Source organism: Aptenodytes forsteri, unplaced genomic scaffold (assembly GCF_000699145.1).
Source record: "Aptenodytes forsteri isolate BGI_AS27 unplaced genomic scaffold, ASM69914v1 Scaffold107, whole genome shotgun sequence".
In the NCBI taxonomy this organism is placed as follows: Eukaryota; Metazoa; Chordata; class Aves; order Sphenisciformes; family Spheniscidae; genus Aptenodytes; species Aptenodytes forsteri.
In genome coordinates this window covers 216,904-236,433 of record NW_008794118.1, presented here as the reverse complement: position 1 = coordinate 236,433, position 19,530 = coordinate 216,904, and the positions used below count along the sequence as shown (strand labels likewise).

At 40.0% G+C, this 19,530-nt stretch overlaps 1 long non-coding RNA gene across 1 annotated transcript in view; it reads left to right on the top strand.

Annotated features, from left to right (window-relative positions):
* Positions 1-250: 250 nt before the first annotated feature.
* LOC103896528 overlaps positions 251-19,530 on the top strand; it is an 82,365-nt gene continuing 63,085 nt past the window's right edge. The window contains exons 1-2 of the long non-coding RNA XR_657413.2: positions 251-790; positions 2,304-2,468. This is a non-coding gene — a long non-coding RNA (uncharacterized LOC103896528). The remainder of the gene's footprint in view (positions 791-2,303; positions 2,469-19,530) is intronic.

The window sequence follows — 19,530 nt, the reverse complement described above, 5'->3', positions numbered from 1 at the left end:
TCCCCACAGGCCCAGGCAGTGCTCTGTTGCGAAGATACGAAAGGAAATTGCGATATTACGACGTGGAACACCCACACGTGTGTCTGCAGTGGATGAGGAATCTGGTTTTTAAATGGGGGGTGGGGGTGGTTTTTCCTGTCAGAGCTGTGGCTGTAAAAGGGGTGTATTTGATGCAGAACTTGACACATGAAGCCCAAAACTGTGTTTTTCATAGAAATATAGTCTGCTCCGGAGATAGTAAAATCTACAGAAGTGTGTTTGTTGGCTATTGGTTTATCATGTGTGGTTACACGGAGATACCACTGTCTGAGGAGTTCAAGCAACTCACTTGCAAGCAAAGATTATGATTTTATGATGGAAATAAACTGTGCCTTGGTGAAAATGATGGAGGTCCAAGGTGAGGGGAGACAGACACAATGACGGGACACCCCAAACCTGGAATTACTATTAAGGACATAATCCTGTAAATGCTGTGAATTTAATGCATGAAACTCATATAATGTGAATGATCCCACTACAATCAAATACGCTCTTCTGTAAAGCCTGGTTTTGCTGAAGTAAGTGTGACTTTTGCCACTGGATTCATAGCGGTCACCTTATTTCTGAACATGTCTGAAGGTTGATCCCAAGGGTATTAAGAAAAGAGGAAAAAACAGTTTCCACGTCGAAGGACTAAACAAGCTCTGCAGAGGCTTCTGCCACTGACTTCAATAGCCTCTGGATCTGTTACAATATCCGTAAACCCAAATCCATACAAGCACTTAGAGGAACACTTAGGATACTGAAAAAGGTAACAGAGTTCAATTACATTACAGTGAAATCCAAGATAAAGTAAAAAACACAAACCTGCATGCTTAACTAATGTATAACAAAAGCAGCGAAATCCCCCGTCCAAGCTGACATTCCTCACTTAACTCTCATGATTATGGTCAGCTTTTGAAGTGTTCGCAATACATTTTATTGAGAAGTTGTACAGGGTGGTACTACATGTTCTATTTAGGCACAACAGGATGCGGAAAAGGTAGCTTTCTCTTCTCTTTTTTTTGTCTTTAATTTCCTGGTTTATTTATGTTCTTACTAAGCTGAGGAAAAAGCAGAGAGATTTGTATCCTGTATTGTTTGAAGAAAAAAAAAGCATGTATTTTAAATACTGAAAGCTAGAATAACTCCTTCAAAAGAAGAAACATGTTTAGCGATTTTTTCATGTATTACATAGAATACAGTTCTGCACTCAGTAATTTCGTGAAGGAGGACAGAAACTTGTATACAATTTGTATCACAGAACATAATGTGTTACAGAATTAATTTTCTGCTCTGCTTTGTTTCAGTTCATGCAGTTCCCTCAGGTTTATTCTTTGATTACAGCTTGTATTGTCTACCTTGGGAACTGAAATGGTTACTGCCAAACTGCTCTGCCTTTCAATGTACAGAAGAATTAGCAACGATATTTATACTCAGTTTGCTAAAATTGACCTTGCAGACCCCTTCCCATACACTGTAGAAGTGTATGTTTAGCAAGGTAGTAAAAATATTAATGCCTTTTTTTTTTCCAAATAATTACTATTCATGGAGAGCAGCCACATTTGATATCTGACTATAAAATCAAAGGAAGAGCAGGACTGGGGTCAAAGCAGTAAATTAATTAGAAAAGAGTAAGATAAATAAATGCAATGAGCAAATCTAGATACTGCGTATTCTCTGCCTGGGGCAATTCCATTTGGTATAGAAAAGATCGAGACGGCTGAAAAAAATTTGAAGTAGCAATGGCCATGAATGAAAATTCAGATGTGAAGAATATCTGAGGATGAAGAAACAACAGAGCCTTGAGCTTTAATAAATAATAGTTCTGCTTCCTTAGCACTTCCCACCTCAGGATCGCAAAACAATTTATGTACACTAATGAATTAAGACTCACAACCAAGGTCACTGTGCATCTCCTTTTTCCCAGACAGTCTCTTTCCACTAAGAGATGTTCAAAGGATATTGATGGCTTTCTGTATTTGTTTGGGATTTTGGATGCATAGCAGCCCTGCTGGAGCAGTAGCTCTGACCAAGCTTCTGTGTATCCAGAAACCAGACACGTCCACCGTGCATGTGCGGGGAGCCCTTCTGCCTTTTGTTGTGTGGCGACCATCTGTGCCGCACATGCAAGGAATGCCTGAGGTTTCCCGGCAGATAAATAGGGCAACCTCCTTTGTGAGGGGGTGAATAAACAAATTTTCTTAAGGGGAGCAGAGGATGTTTTATTGGTTTTTATCTTTGATTGTTTTTACTTAAGCTACTATTATTATTATCTTTTGTAGTACCACTTCCAGGCCCTAGACCCTGTTTGTGCTGGCTACTGTGTTAAGAAGTGCGTAACAAACCAGAGTCCTTGACCCGAGGAATCTCCATGCTCTGTCTTGTGGAAGGATTTCTAATGGAAGGCAACATGAATGAGGCAACAGGATTTCAGCCAACGTATAGAAGTACGTATGTATTTTTGTGGCAAGTTTAGAATTGGTGGCAGAATGAAGGTAAGGGTCTAAGGATAAAGCTCCAGACTCGCCTACCTGGGTCTTGGGATCAGGTGCCTAAATAAATGATGTGATTTTCAAAAGAGGAAGTACCCACCTTTTCCAATTATTGTTTGTTTCGGTGTCAAACATGGATCTGCTGGTTTCAGTAATCCCAGTATGGATTAACAAGTAGGAAGCAGAATTGTTCTGGCTCACCTCTGACTCACAAGAACCCCCCATTTGGAGAGAATTGCTGTAACTAAGATCTGTAGTCCTTAGGGGAACAAGTTATGGACAAGCATGTGCAAACGAACATCGGAGCTTTGTTGACCCTCGTGTATGCAGTTTTGCCTTGGTTCTGTCCCATTTGAAAATTGCATGTATTTATTCTCCCTGAAAAATTACACGTTTCCTTGGCATGGCTAAGCACAGGTTTGAGTCCTGACTCAAATTATTCACGCTAGTACATCTCCAAGCACTAGATGCTGAATGAGGAATGGGGAAGGCTTCTTTATTGGGGTAAAGTGGTGCATAATACAGTTGTCTCCATTTGTAACTTTTTTTCTTGGTATTTGGGCTAGAATTACAGGACTACTTAGTCATTAGGCCTTTGGTATTTGGCCAAGTGTACCAGAGAATATGTACCTGTGTAATTCTACCCCTGAGTATATTACACACCGGTGCAACTTGCCATGTGGCTACTGATTGATGCACATTTTTTCTCTCCACAGTGTTTGTATCTTGCGTGTACCTTTTGTGTTGTAGGTTATGCTGTAACGTCATGCCAAGACAGCAGCATTTCCTTCCCAGCTGTTGAACCAAGGGGCACGATAGAAGTTAGAATAAGGGTATCCTGGTAAAATCCCTTCATTGTTGTCTTCTTTTTTAATTTTTATTTTTCAACCATGGTTTGGGAAACAATTAAGAAAAGGGTGGTAAGTAATGTGTTATAGCAGGCTTGTCATCTGATGCATAGGCTCATAGCTGCTAAGGGGTGGTGGGGTGCCGAGTTAGCAGTGAGTCACTTCCTTCTCTGTTTTCACTGTCGGAGAAGGAGAAGATAAGGCGGCCATTCAAGTTGCAAAGCATGTTCAGGATGATGGAGTCTGTAAGTAACAAGATCTTAAAGGACTGTTTCACTCTATTGTTCAAGGCTTACCATGACTTCAAATTCTATCCTAGACCTAGAGCATGACTGGAAGTTTCAATCTGTGTTTTAAAGCACCTGTGCGGCGTAGCCATATTCAACAAACTTGATAGGCAGTTACTGCAGTAGTTCTCCAGAGTTTCTTAAGCTGAGAAGCTCTCAGTCACCAGGATGTAAGTCATTGTGTGGCTTACAGCTGAAATTTGGAGCTAGTTTTTTCTACTGGATTTGTTTCTTTTGCTGTAGTTAGGTAATAAAAAGGTGGGTAACATCATAACTCCTCTCTGGAAAGCATAGACTCAGAATGTACCTAAGGAAATGCAAAAACCAGTTCTAGTCCTACTCAAATAAAAAATGCTGTCATTTATTATGTTACTCTTCTAAGTGTGCGCCTTTTAACTACAGCAGCCTTTTACAGAATTATCCGTGACCGTGGAGGGGTATGTGTTTATATCTGCATCAGTTAGTATTGATCAAATGTGAAAAAGAGTCAAAGCAAAGGTCTGTCTAGCCCCATATCCTGCCTCTTGATAATGGCTAATAACTTGTGTATGGAAAACAGGACGAGTATAGAGTGATACTTCCTTTGGTAAACCCTCCCAGCTTCCAGTGGTTTCTGGTTTAGAGACCTTCCTGAGCTGGAGGCTGCAGCTGTATCATTGTTTTTTATATTCCTTGATGGACCTTTTTCCATAAAATTGTCTAATCATTTTTTTGAAACCCACTTGTGTTTTTGGCTGCCATAACATCCCGTGGCAATGAGTTCCACAACATCATTAGGTATTGTGTGAAAATGAACTTCCTTTTGTTTGCTTTTGAACCCGCTTGCTGCCTGCCAGTTTGAGTTGGTGCCCTATTTTTTCTGTCAAGACTACTTTAAAATAATCATTGCTGTTTACCTTTTCCATGCTGTAACAGCTTGTCTGGAACTTAATTGTTATTCTCCTTGTTTTCCAGGTTGAAAGGCTCTGGCTTGCTTAAGTTTTCCTTAGGCTAAGGCTTTCCAACATCTCTTGCGTGGCTTTGGTACACTGTCAATCTTGCCCTTTCTGTAGCTTTCTATTTCCACAATTACTGGAACTGCGCTCAGTATTGAAGAGATGGGCATACTATGGATTTATACAGAGGAATAATGCCATTCTCTGCTTTGTTCTCATTCTTCTCCTAAAAATTCCTAACAGGATGTTGTTTCCCAACTGCTGACACTGTGCCGATCTTTTCAGAGAACTATCCACTTCTCCAGGATTTCTTTCATGACTGGTAATAGCTGATTTAAAGCACAGCAAGAACGGCTTTTTCGAACTATCCACTTCTCCAGGATTTCTTTCATGACTGGTAATAGCTGGTAAAAAGCTATGACTGGTAAAAGCACAGCAAGAATGGCTTTTTCCTCATACATTATTTTTCATTTATGAACTTTGAATTAAATCTACTATTTTAACACCCACTCACTGAATAAATTTTAGGCTTCACTTTTGGGAATGGCTTTGTATCATCAGCCACCTACCTACAGCATTTCCGGATCATTTATGGAATATGAAACAGCAGTAGTCACATCACAGACCCTATTCAGAGGCCGCTGGGGAGCTCCCTACATCACTGACGCTGAACATCTATTTCTCTTGGTTATGATCTTTTCACCAGTTATATCACTTATTCTCCTTTTCGTTCGTCTTGCAGTAAGGCTCGTTTATGAGCTAGATTTAGAATCATAGAATCATTTAGGTTGGAAAATACCCCCAAGATCATTGAGTCCAACAATTTCATACCATATTTCATACCACAGTTAACAGTCTGGCAATTTCCCATGCGGTACCTGTGGGGATTATCAGTTAATCCTCATATCATTTTGTTATTTTCATCTGTGCTGCTGCTTTAAATTCATTCTCCTGGCAAAAAGGCTGTAGGTTTCTGTATTAAACATAGATACAAAGATTAATTGAGCTTTCTTGCTATCGCCTTATCACCTGGGAGTGTTTTTTAAATACCTCAGTCAATTCTTGGTACTGTGAACTGTTCAGACTGAGGCACAGATTTACACGTTGGAACAGAGTTCTATATTTTCCTGTGGTCAAGTTGCTTTGGGATTTTTGGCCCGGTAGCTGAACTTCTCTGTATCTCTCTTTAAGGATAATGACACTGGTTCTTTTACTGGAGAACTAAAACTGAAATATATTAGTGTGTGAGGTGGACTCAAAGTTATTCTAGAAGTGGGTGATTAGATGGGACATCCTAAAATAAAGAACAGAGGGACAGAAAAGGGAAAAATAAATAAAAAAACCTTTTCCTAATTATGCAAAAAGGCTACAGCTTTGGCATTTTTGATGGCTGAAGCTTTTCAGCTTAACTGCTAATGGTTCACGTGAGTAACCACTCAAGTTCATTTATATAGTACGGGGTTAATTTGTATAGTATGCTTATAAGGAAACACATAAAAAAAAGTTTAAAAAGGTAAATAACCTGATTTGCTAATTATTCTGTAATTATTCTTTTCTGTATATAAATTCTTTATACCTTACTAGGTTTGTTCTTTTCTCTAATGAATTAGTTAAGTAAGTACAGCATTATTCTCCTGTTGTCAAAAAAACAGCCATGTACTTTGCAAACTTGACTAGGTAAATGTTAATTGTATGAGAATTCCATGATGAAGCAACCAACTGCCCTACAAATCATGTTGCTTCATCACTATATCTCTGTGGAGAGAGGAACTAACTGGTTATGAAAACCAGTGTAAAGGCATATTTTCGATGAGTTCTGCAAGCGGCCCAAGGATAGGGAGGACATATTCAAGAGAGCACAGTCTTGCTTGCATCTGATTGACACCCACTGAAATGTGCATTAACCTCCTTCAGGATGAGATGTGTTTCTTTTCAGGACAGCTACTTGAGTTTCATAACATGAGTTTCATTAAAATCTGTTATGAGAAATCAGGAGTTAACAGAATCCAGTTTCTATAGCATTAACCTTACACAAATGCAGTATATAGTAATCACAGTTCAGGTAGATTGAGTTTCATGTGAGATCTCAAAATGTTTATTTTACAGCATCCTTTGCTGTGTTTGTATAGCATTGCTGTTGCCTTCCTCCAGATGGGAATATGTAGGAATGCACAAGGCAGGTGGTTTGCTCAAGGACATGAGAATCTGTCTTTAGCGCAGTTAACTGGTGCCTTACTAGCACTTGTGTTAGCTGTGCTTTGGTCTGAGTAGTCACCTGGATTGTGTTGTATTCCCTTTGTCCGGGAATTGCCTTTTTTGTCCGGGGATCCTATAAGTGAAAGACAACTGCATCATGTGGTTCTTTGTGCTGAGGAAGGATGAGCCTCACTTACATTTTCTTTCTCAGTTAATTGTGATAGGATTTATCTGTCCTAAGTATGGGAGGCGGGGAAGGCACGAAGGCTTGTTCTGCATCCTTCCTGAGAAGTGATTCCAACATCAAAAGTCAAAGCCTTGTTTTGGCGTTCAGAGCTGGTAGTTCTGGTTCTGGGTGGTATAGCTCTGTCTGAAGCATCACCAGCCTCAGAATTTTGCCTATGGATGGGAAGCAGAATTCAGGATGACACTAAGAGCCGTTGTTGACTGTAGTGAGGACAGAAACACAGAGCTGAGCACAGCTGAGACAAGACCTCAGAAGTCTGGATTCTCAAACCATGCTTTAATAGCATGGGATATTTATGGCCTTGATAAAATTAGGGAAGAAAGATAAGTAGCATCTTCTCATGCAGTAGTATAAAAATGTTGGGAAATCCTGTTGCTGAGGTTTTCTAAAAGATTAGAAACTTCTCAGATATCTCCCTCAGCAATAAATGTGTCAAAAGGTGAAAATTAAAATATCCTTCTCAGAAACTGGGAAGCATCAGTGTGTCAATCGCTTTGAAGATCTTGCTGATGCTGGGGCTATGGTTTAATGTAGTTGGAGTCTGGTTCTTTCATTAGAGAAAACAATCAAATGCAAAAATGAAAATAAAAAATACTTCTGCAGCTTTCTTTGTAAACAAATCAGAAACCTTAAGGCCAGGATAAGAACACAGTGGCTACCAACTGGAATAACTCAGCTTAGGCTTGATAGAAGGAAATGATAGGTCTCAAGTATATGCTACCTCACAGGGAGATTGTAATGAAATCCAGCCAGCTTCAAGAGAAAACCAAAACCTATTGATTTTATTCCAAGGGAAGAAAGAGAAAAAGAACAGATGTATGGAGTCTTCTGTCCACTTACTGCAATCTGCAGTGCTGAGTTAGAAACAGATAATGGCTTAGCCTTCTTTTCTTCTTGTGCTTCCTTCTGTAGAAATGCCCTGGCTTAGACACCAAAAAGATTCAATTTGGGGTAGTAGAGAGGAGGGGGAACAAGGACCTCACACAAGAACTGACCTAAACTCTGAGGAGGTTTGTATAATCTAATTTACAATAAAATGGTATTTACAATGTTATCAGACAAAGCTTAGCAGTGTTAAGTTAAACAGCATATAATGTGATTAGTGGGGGAGTCATGCCCATGATGTCATACACATTCTCTGAACTCTTGGAATGGGCAGATAATGTCTCAGGCATTTATTCTCTTGTGACACATAAAAAAAGCTCCGTAAAGATTTGGGGGATGGGAAGGAAATGTGCATGTACACATGCTCGACAGTGTGCGTGCGCACACACGGCTACAGTGGAGCCGACAACCCTATCGACAGCTTCTCCCTTTGGTGCAGAACTCGACCTGTGGTTGCACCCTGCTAGCATAGTGCTGTGTAGTGGTTAAAACAGGCCTTTGGGAATAGTTTAGAAGCTCTAAGTTCTATTCTTGACTCTGCCACAGACTTGGTTTTTGACCGCTAAATCTTCTTTGCCTCTGGTAACTCCATTTTTAACTAGTAAAGGTAGTCAGCCGTATCTGTAAAGTGCCCTGAGTGAAGAGCTGTATGTAGATGGAAACCACTGGCATTCTGTTCATTATGCAGAACAAATACAGCTAGACCACAAAGAGCTTTGCTGTAGAAAACACCAAGCAATTTCACAGTTAGTAATGGCCCATTTATAGAAAAGAAAATCTTTATTTTTCTGTCTCTCTGAGGCATGCAAAATTGAGGTATTAAAAATTTTGGCTAGTCTAATTAATCTGGTAAGCAATGCAAATCTCAGCTATAGGTTCACATCAAAGATAATCTAAACTGTATTTATTTTAAAGCATATTTTGGTTTAAAAAAGCTTTTGCTAAAAGCTGCTGAATCAGGCAAAGCTCCCCTTAAACTTTAAAATTATTGTAGTGTTTGTGAAAGGACAGATTCTGGAGTAATTCCATTAAAGTATTTTACTCCCCATGTCCACCAGGGACAATGAGCTTAGAATCTAGCCCATATTACTCATGCATGTTAATGTTTAATAGAAACACAAAGATCGCGTAAACGTTCTTTCTGTCATGGTGTGAAGGCAGTATAAATTGTCTGACTCCGGTGTAGAGATTGACTAGATAGTATTCCTGTTTTCAGTGATGCATGGAATGAATATGGGCTAGACCTGAGTTCAAATGGGAGTTGCAGATGTGGAGAATGAGATGGGGCCTGCAGACAGAGCTGAAAAAACTTGAAGAAAAGCAGTGGGCAGGAAGGAACAAGTGAGCTTGGAAACTATGGCTCATGCAATGGCAGCTCTATTATGTGTTAAAATCAACCGCAACACTTGCGTGATACCCATCTTTTATCACAACAAGTAGTCATTGTCTTGGCTGCAACACTGACGTGTGTTTATGGCATTAGCGTGGATTTGTTGAGAAATGTGTACATGAATTTTATTTGACTGCAGAGGGATGCCATCAAGAATAAATCTTTGTTGTTCAGAAAGGGTAAGCCAAACTTTTGTCTCTGTGGCTGATAAATCAGGAGCAGGGGCCAAGTGTAATATGAACAGAGTGGAGCATTGGCCAGTCTGATCAGACATGTGGGATGTACTAATAACAACAGTGAATGAAAGCGAAGCCTACAGGTAGACACCTTTTAAATAATCAAGGCTGACAGTTTTACTACAGTAGCACAGTTTAACACTTTCTAGGCATGTGCTACGTCATACCTGCTGCTTGTATTAAATAGTCTGCAAGCATTACACAGCTTATTTAGAGGAGAACTTTTATTTCAGGCACTTTTACATTTGTTAATGGTTTTTTCCACTCTTACAGTCATTACAAATGGAATATCTTATTGTTGCAGATGGTATTGCCAATGGATGACTCTGAATGATGTACCAGAAAGACATTTTAAATGGTCTAGATTAAACTCACAGAGGACTGGGCATCCCAGATATATTCTCAAACACAGAACATTTCCAGGAATGAGTATTTCTGACACTCCTTATTAAAACCATGTACAAATTGTTATCTGATACCTGGGCAATCAGAGAAGCTGTGTGGAGGCAGATTGCACACAGTGCCTTGAGTCTTGAGAACTGGGCTGGGTTATGGACACGCTGCATTACCGTGGTAAGATGTCCTGTCCTGTGCCTCAGTTTACCCATCTGTAAAAAGTGGGGTGTGATGCGTTGTGTAGCGTCTGGCCTAGGAAAAGTGTTTTGAATGGCTAGTGACAAACGTCAGTTAGGGACGTACACAGTCCTTAAAGTAAAAAACTTCAAAAACTGTAGAGCCTGAATATCTCAATGAACAAAATGCCTTCCTCCCAGCTCTCACAGGAAGCAAGTTAATTGGTAGGCCAATAACTATAATGAGGCAGAACCTGGGGTTTTGCCTGTGTATGGTGAGATCCTCCCCTTGGGGCCAAACTCCTGTTCCATATTATGAAAGCAGTAAAAGGTCCCCTCAGCAGGTGCTGCATAAAGGCATTTCAGCTTTGCCTTTGCAGTGCTGGAATTGCCAAGCTATTGCTTTCCTGAGTCTCCAAATGAATTCCCCAACTCAATGTGGAACAGCTGTGTGATAGATAGAGCCTTGAGAAAAGAGGTGGCAAAAGAACACAACAAATGGGGATTTAATCAAATAGCACAGGGCTGCAAAACAACATCAGCGTGTTTCTACTCAGCTTTCCTTTGGGTAAGGGAGACCCTCTCAGTATCATAGTTCAGAGAAGAGAGGTAATGTGTGATTGTATGCTATTAAGGGCCATATTGTGTAGCGAGAGTAAGTGAATAACACTGGCTGTGTTCATTAATGCAATGAATAACAGCATGGTTTACCTAGCATGATGCCCAAGAACTTTACAACCTGAAGAAAGATCTTTCTTACAACTGCCTGTGTACTGCTCCTGCCTCTGTAGAGTTAATGAAGGAGTGGTTTACCAAAGCACCTAGGCTTTAGCCATTTGAGCCAGGACGTGAATTAGAAACTGCAATGAGATGGGACAAGTCTGAGAGGGTGGAAGTAATTCTTCTAGTAGAATTTAATTAGGGCAGGGTAGCATTTCTCTTCCTTCATATATGATCATGGAAGTAGTTGTTTTCTTCCTTGTTGAAGCCTTCTGAAATGTAGTTTGCACAAAAAATGCTCTCTCAAGTAAGAAAAGATTATACTAAGGGCCACAAATGGTGAGAGTTACTGTTTTGTACTTGTCCTTAAAAAGGGTACTTTTAGCAATGCTTTTATTTAATACTTTTTGAAGGCAAAGTTTGTTGTGTCAAGTCTACCTATGCGACTTTCCAGAGTGCTTCTTAAGAGCTTTTTGGAAGTCTGTCTACCTTGTCAAATACTGACTATACCTGTTTGATCTGAGTGATTGCTTAGTTATAAGTGTTATGTCTGAAATATAAAGCAGACAGGAAAAAACGTAAAATGAAGGAAGAGTTTGTAACAAATAGAATATAGCTAGCTAATTACTGTGGCAGGATAATGTCTTAGAAAACTCAACATCATTATGAAGCTGCCATTTTTTCTTGTTTCCATGTCATAAAATTTCCTTAAAATCTTTTGGTTTTGAGTGTGTATGCACTCTACAAAGTGATCAGAAGCTAAACAGCAGCATCTGTCACAGAAGATAAATGACCTACCAGCAAATCATCTCAGTTAAAAGGAAGACAGAAATCTGTGGAGTAGGGGAATGAGTTTTAAATTAGCCATTTCACTTACCTTTGCCCTAATGAAGGGCTAATCTTTGGACCCCTGCAAAACAAATGAGAGCATCTAGTTAGATCCAACGGAAACCAGTCATTGAAAAGGCTTTTTCCTTATGAACCTAATTGGAAGCAAAATAATTCCTTTGATAGCTGTCTTCATTTAACAGTATCTTTCCCTTTTCCTGATTTATATACAGTAAACTAAGGACTCTGTTAATTACAAACACATTTGCCTTTTTGCAGATTGACAACTAAATATGCTTGGGTGAACCTGGCTAGAGCACTTGCAAATAAGGTGCAAAGATCTGCAGTGCCAGTTCTTTAGAGGCTGCCTGAGAAGAGCCTCATCTGGAAGGCAGTAAGGTAGCCTGCACTTAAGAAGCCTTTTCCGTATATTAAGGCAGCAATGTGCATGGAGTGAAGCGGAGTGTGGGCCACTGTGGCAATTAGCTAAATTTACACAAGTTAAAACCTGACCTGGGATTTCAAGGATATTTTATTCATTGAATTAGCTCGTTCTTCTATTTTTATATGTAATGGCAAAATAAGTATTTCTTTTTCTAAAATCTGAAGAAAGAAAAAACATTGGACACTTGATTGCTGTAGAAGCAGGATTGTGCCTTTAAGGCAGGACGAAGGAATGTGTCAGTCATGGCCCCTCTAAAACAGAGACTTATCTTGATTATAGCATTAGCTTGGTAGTAGAATATGATCTCATCACTGTGAAAGATTACATGAACTATCAACTTGGCTGGCCTTAAAACAGCTCTATTCTCAGTTGCATTTTCAATTGCTGCAGCTGACATAGGGTTCTGTAATTTGAAGAGATGGCCATAAAGATGTTTTGCAGAATTCAGCCTATGTATTCAAGTAGAAAAATTCGGGAATGGATAAAAGCATGACTGCCTTTGATGTTTTCTCTTTGACTTTTTTTTTTTTTTTTTTGAGAATTTCAAGAGCAAGCAAAACTTGAACACCCTTAACTTCAGGGTACTTCGAATTTATATCAAACCTGGGAAGATAGATACCTGTCTGATGGAAAGTCACTGAAGTCCATGTAGGCTAAAATGTGAATTATTGTCCGCCTTCAAGGAATGATATGCTTGAAGAGACTAAGTGCAAAAGACAGTTTTGAGCAGTAGGTGTTCTGGGTACTGTAATCAGAGGGACATGGGAATGCTGTCTGTGGAGCACATGATACGCTGTGCTCGTGCCTTCAGCTGTGTTTGCTCTGAAGCCTAGACGCCAGATGGCATCTTTCTTGAGCGAATGAATATTAGGTGTAATTGATTCTTGGGTAGTTTTGGGGAATCCATTTTGCTTTGAATTTGTATCCTTCTAAGTATGTTTCCACATTGAAGATGGTATTTTGAAAGGAACTAACTCAACTTTCTACCTTGAAATTAAGCTATAGACTAATTATTTACTCAAGACAGTAAGGGGTCCTCTGGGTGCTGGAACTGTCAGTCTGGCAGATAAGAACCTACCTGGAAAGTAAATTCCAGCTGACTACTCAGCTGACAAATCTGATATTTCTGAGGCAAATTCAGAAGGTCTATTAATTTGCTTTTTGTTTTATGTCAGTATCTAAAATGCTTCCTAAAATAAGGAAAAATAGAAAAAGTATTTCTGTGCTAAATCACATGGGTACCTGCTGTGTGTATTATGTATTTACTTGTTTTTCTGAGCTTAAATTCAAATACCACACCAATGCCCTGGCCCAGAAGTAAGGATGGGAAAAGATACAAAAATCCCACAATGGCCAGGGTTTTCTCATGCACCGATTCCAGCCATGATCTCCTCAGAAGCTGTCTCATTTGGAGAAAGACACTTACACCCCTCAACTCATATGGAAAGAGGGTACAGGAAGTCCCTAATACTCATTGTGCAATGTTTGCCTATTCTTCTGTTACTTCTTCCCTCAAATTCCACTGTCTACCCATTTATCTCCCCCTTTTTTTCCCTAAATTCAGTTTTCTTCCCCCAATCCACTTTCCTACTCAGTGCCTTAATGTCCTCTCCTTCCTCCTGTGATGTTTGCAGGCACAATCCTGCTCTCAAAAATAGTTTGTGCTCCTTCTGTGTTTTCTGCTGTGCTTACAAAAAAAAAAAAAGAAAAGGCCTTTACAGAGGAAAACTCTCGCATGTGCTGTCTTCCCCCCCCGCACCGTCTCCTTTCAGATTTCTGCCAAAGCTTGGACTTGCATCCTGGCTGGGTACAGGGCAGGTTCAATAGCTACTGCACATTCCTTTGAACTACCTACCTCATCTGAGAAATCTCAGGCTAGAAAGCCTTTCAGCTATTCACTCTGTGCATATGCAGCGTAATCCATTTGGCTCCCAAACATTATACTTTATGCCCAAATTGAGAGCCAAACACTTTTTTTTTTAAAAATGCTGTTTTCAGTTTGACTTCTCCAGTGGGGTAGTAGGTGCCATGCACTAAATGAAGTAAATGTCGAATGATGGAGGCCATTGGGCGTGACCGAAGCCATGGTCTGAACCCTGGGTCTGTGCAAATAAAACGTCGGTCAACCTGCCAAGCCTAAGAAAACCTTTTATTTCTAGGGGTATATCCCAGGAACTGCATTTGGAACATAGGCACTTTTCTGAATGACTGTTGTAGCAGATTTTGTGGCATTTTGTGTATCTTTTCAAAAGCCCAGAAGAATTGCTTCGAGCAGAAGGGGGTTCTTAGCCTCAGTGTAGCAGAGGTCAGGTTCTACTGCATTTGTGTATTTCTCTCTGATTCTTTACCTGAAGACTGTGGCAGATCTGAATTAAGATGGTATCTGAAGACTGAACTGGGAAGACAGTAGACTTTCTCTGCTGTAAAGAGTGAAACTTCAGCTTAAAAGGAGTGAGTCATGGGCTTTCTATTTTATAGGCAGTTAATTGAGCTAAAAGATGGTGCTATAGTCTTTTCTAAACTACTCTTTCTTGTAAAATGTGCATAAGAAGAAAGCTCTGGTTAATATAACTGGAGTTATATAAAATTTTTCAAAAGAGTGAGTGATGAAACAAGGTAGCACTTAGTCCTGTATCTCTGTATTTCTAGATAATCCTGGAAAAGAGTGCAAAAAGATGAACCATGAAGAAAAGATAGTTAATGCAGAGCTTTCCAATAGAGCGCAGTGGGTGTTGGCTCAGAACCATGGTTCATTTGATTTGTCTTTTAATGTTCTGAAATTTCTGTCTATGTCATTCTCTGTGAAGATGCTTAGAAATATTGGGAGCCTAACCTGAAACTGAGAGGTGTTTTCTCTGTTACAAAACTGCAGTGGCTATCATAAGGTGTAGTGACGGGTGTGAGATTGTGAAGAAGCACTCCCCTGCAGCTCTGTGAAGTCTGACAGCTTTTTGGGATGAATTAGAGTTGTGCATTGAGGATCTCAAATTCTTTCCAAAGAATCTCACAGATAGTTGAGAGTGAAGACATTGAGTCATTTCTTGGGAGAGGATTTTGTTTTTATATCCTCAATACAGGGTGTTGCCATAATAGTAATCATTATTATGGATAGAAACAAATGCATTCAGGCTGCAGTTTTGACCCAATCTGTTTTTCTGCTTTTTTGCATTGGTATTTGCTAGTGTGAATTGTTGTATGTTTTTTTCTTTTTCTCTCAGTAACAGTATTTCTAATTATGCCAAATGGGAACAGCAGGAAATAGCATGACCCAACTCTACAAGCAAATCAGTTTTCTAAGTTTTTGAATTATAAAGGAAAGCGGGGATTTTTTTCCCTAAATAATCTGATGTTAATGTAACTGCAAGTTCATTTGTTTTCCCTCTACTGTACCTTCATTGAATTGTGATCTTTGAGAGTTCAATCTAGATGAAAACTTATATATATTTCCTTGTGTTATTTCTTTTAGAATTTAAATTCCAAAAAGCTTTAGGAAAAAAGTTAGTCCTTGGGGAAAAAATTATATTTTGAATAAGTGGTTAACATGCATTAAGCTCTTGATTTTCTTCCTGTGCTGTCTTCTCTCAGATCTCTTCTACACTCTCTTCTCACCCAGCTTCTATAGTATAGGCTGTTGTCCTCCCATTCCTATCTCAATGCTAGTCCCCTTTCTCATTGTACTTTCCTAAACCATCACTTGTCTTGTTCAGAAACCTTCTTTAAATTTACATCTTTGGCCACACTCAGAATCAGTAAGCTGCAGTAAGTTAAAATAACGTCAGCTTCTCCCTCTGGTCTTCTTTGTCTGTCTTCTCTGTCTTGGTTTTCACACTGTCAACATATTAGGGCAAGCATCATCTACCTGATGTGTATTACACAGCACCTCATTACTTTGCATGTGGTAACTTCTATCTGAGTATTGGTGTATTCTTAGCAAAAAGTACTTCCTGTTTATCAAGCAAGATGTGTTGAGGGATGCAGTGTCTAGATCTGGATAGAACTAGATAATGTTTTAAGGTTCAGGACTGAATGGAGCCATATTTGAGACTGGACAGAGGTACGCTCACCGACAAGATTTTGGCCCTGAAATGGGAGGTCAACATTTGGCCATCTGTTCCACCACTTGAGATTAATGGAGCTATTCCAGGTTGTTATCGGCCTAACTGAACTTTTAGTTCCTTTACGATGTTAAATGTGTGTGTGTGTGTAAAGGCTTTTTAATTCTGGTTTTGAAACAATTGTGTTTTGGAAAATTTGGGAAAGAATGAAAGGCAAGAATGCGCTTCCTGTAGTGCATCTCTCCCAGCACCGAAACTTCTGTCTGTATTGGCCCAGAATGATTTAAAGGCTTTGATCTCTGGCTTTGAGCACCTTTTACCTTTTCCCTTACCTTTGTTAACCAAAATGTTATGACATGTTCCCATCAGGCCTTCACAGATTTCTTGCTTTCTTTTACTGTTTATTTCCTCCTAGCTGACTTGCCACCAAAATGAGTTAGACATGTAAAGAAGACATTAAACCAGAAATGTCTCTAAACTGCTGGTAAATCTCTTCAATAAGGCTGAAGAGCCCCTGGACTTTATTTTTCACTTGTTCTGATTTTACACTGATGTCATTTAATTGATTTCAGTGGATTACTTTGGTCAGCTTAGTGTCAGGCTCAGAGCCTGTGGCAAATACTTGCATGTTGCTTAACATCAAAGCTTTACCTCTCAGTACAGATGCCCTCCCTCATCCCTGGCAGAGAGAAAGTGTAACCCCCTCATAATCTCTCCTGTTCCCTAAACCTAAAAGTGCAAAAGGGTTTTGATCAGACACTGTCAAAGTTCAGGACCTGTCTCAAAAAAAAAAAAAAAAAAAAGTTGCTGAGGCCGGAAGCATTCATCTAACCTTTTCTTTATGATCTTGGGAAGGGCGGGAGGGTCTGGCCTTTTTTTTGCCCTGTGTGTTTGTGTTGTGAGTTCGGCCACACATCCTTTGCGGACTGAAGTGGGATTGCTTTGCAGCATCTCCATCTGCTTGCAAAGAGCTGCTACTGCTGTCTCAGCCATGGGCAAGGAGCTGATCTTCTCCAAGACCCTGTACATGCTGGACAGCTAAGAAGAGGAAGAGAAGAGGCAGGAGCCTCCAGGAGTGGCAGAGTGATAAGTCTAGGAATGGGACCAAGGACTGAAAACTATCTTGAATGATGCTTTGAGATGAACAAAATTATGTGAGGATTACAGTACTCATCACGAAGACTTTGAAGCAGTAAGTTACTTGAAAACTGTGTCTAGTGTATCAAGTCTGTGTGGTGATCTACAGTGCCATCAGAGAATAAAATGTATGTAGCAAAAGCTCTGAGGATTGAGGCTTAAACTCACCTTTCTTGGAAAATAAGTACAGAACCTTTTGCTAAGGAGTTAGCAATAAAAGAATCTTGTGTGTGGACAAAGCATCAGCAATCTGCATAAAATCACACACAGATTTAGAAGATCCGTTCCTTTGTGGACAGAAAAAGCTTTGGTAGGAGTCAGGGTTTGTCCTCATTGCTTGTTTCAGGAATACAGATACTAATTTTATGCTGAGGATGGCTTAGCCACCCCTGCTCGAGATGATGGCAGTCACTCATTCTGTGCTCCAAATACATCCAGGCTTCAGCTGAAGTGTAGACAGTGTCTTCTTTGCATTGGAGAACTTTTAGGTTCTTTTGTGTTTTTTTTTACAAACCCACCAAACTACGGGGCCTTATGCCTGTTTCATGTAGGTCAAGCCTATGCTGTAGTTTTTTGTTTCTTCAAGGGGGTTTGAATTTTGTTTAAATAAATCCTGAAGCATCTAGTCTTTCATTCATGGATTAGAAATGTCCAGCATGTGTTACACTGGCTTAAGGGAATTTGCTTTTCTTGAGCTGCTGAAACTCTGTACATTTTTTATTAGCTTTTTTCTTTTTTTCTGGTTTTCTTTTTCTTGGTCTCTGCTAATCAAATCTGAACTTAATACTTGAATCAAATTCTAAACTCTGATGTTCAAAGTAGATTTGTGATTGGGCTGAAATAATTCATTCTGTCCATGCTGAACCCACCTAATCTACTTGCAAGTTGTATTCTTGCCCTTTGTAGTGCAACATTTCTGTCACCCAAGCAAGAAAAATAGATCTTCACATGCTTGGCCGATTCATGTAAGCCACTGTTTAGTGAATAGGCCCTTTGGTGTGTCATTTTTTTTCTGCTTGTTTGATAAACTTGAGACATAGTTACTTTGAAGATTGGGCATTATCTACCTGCTCTGGGAACAGTTCCATGAAAACTGAGATTGGATCTCTGGGCTGCTGACAAGCTAATTCTGGACATTATTGCAAGCTTCAAGGTCAGTGTGCCTTTCAATAGCAGAATAGAATTTCTGGTGCATTCATCTCTCATTTTAAATAGGTCTCTCTAAACCTGAGCTACGCTTTCCTAGTGGTATGAGAATTCAAGCTTATATACATTGTAGAGGATTTTAAAGATACTGAGATAGGAAAGGAAGAAGACCTTCCAACCCTGGAGAGGTTATTAAGTAACAGCGGGAGTCATCACCCTAATGAACCTCCATCCAAACTCTTGGCTGAAAAAACCACCTTACTGTGTTACAGTAACTGACGTGAAAAGAACTGGTGAACACATGTTTTCTGGGAGCCAAATAGAAGGGGTTTCTTGAGTGATTTTTGTTGTTGTTGTTATTTATGGGCAGTACCGCAATAAGCCCATTTACTGGCAGTTTCAGTGGGGAGGTGAAAGAGTTGTAAGGACAGGGATGCTGAGCTCGGTTTCTCCAGAGCAACCAGAGGGTGTTGATCTGAGGCTGAAGGGACCAGTGCGATTCACGGGTCCTGCTCTTCTCGGACCGCTCGGGGGAGCATATAACCCCAGAATTCACTCCTGGCAGTTGTGTGCAGTTAGGGGACTGCACTGCTGTCAGAAAGGACTATGGGGTAGCTTCTACTGTACTGTCAAAACATGCTAAGCTCTTTCATTATTGCCAATTAGTCTCGATCAAGTATTTAGGCAGTGTAGAACCCTGGTGTGTGTTGACAGTGTATAGAAATCTCATCTTGCAAGCAGAAAAACTGGCAAAGATGATACCTTGCTACAAATAATAAATCATCATTCACTCTCACTTCCATTGTCAAACACAGTTAAGGCTGTTACCTGCAGACTGTCATCTCTTGTTCAGACTTTGGGTTTTTTCATAGAATCATAGAATAATTTGGGTTGGAAGGGACCTTTAAAGGTCATCTAGTCCAACCCCCCTGCCGTGGGCAGGGACATCTTCAACTAGATCAGGTTGCTCAGAGCCCCGTCCAACCTGACCTGGAATGTTTCCAGGGATGGGGCATCCGCCACCTCTCTGGGCAACCTGGGCCAGTGCTTCACCACCCTCAGCGTAAAAAATTTCTTCCTTAGATCTAGT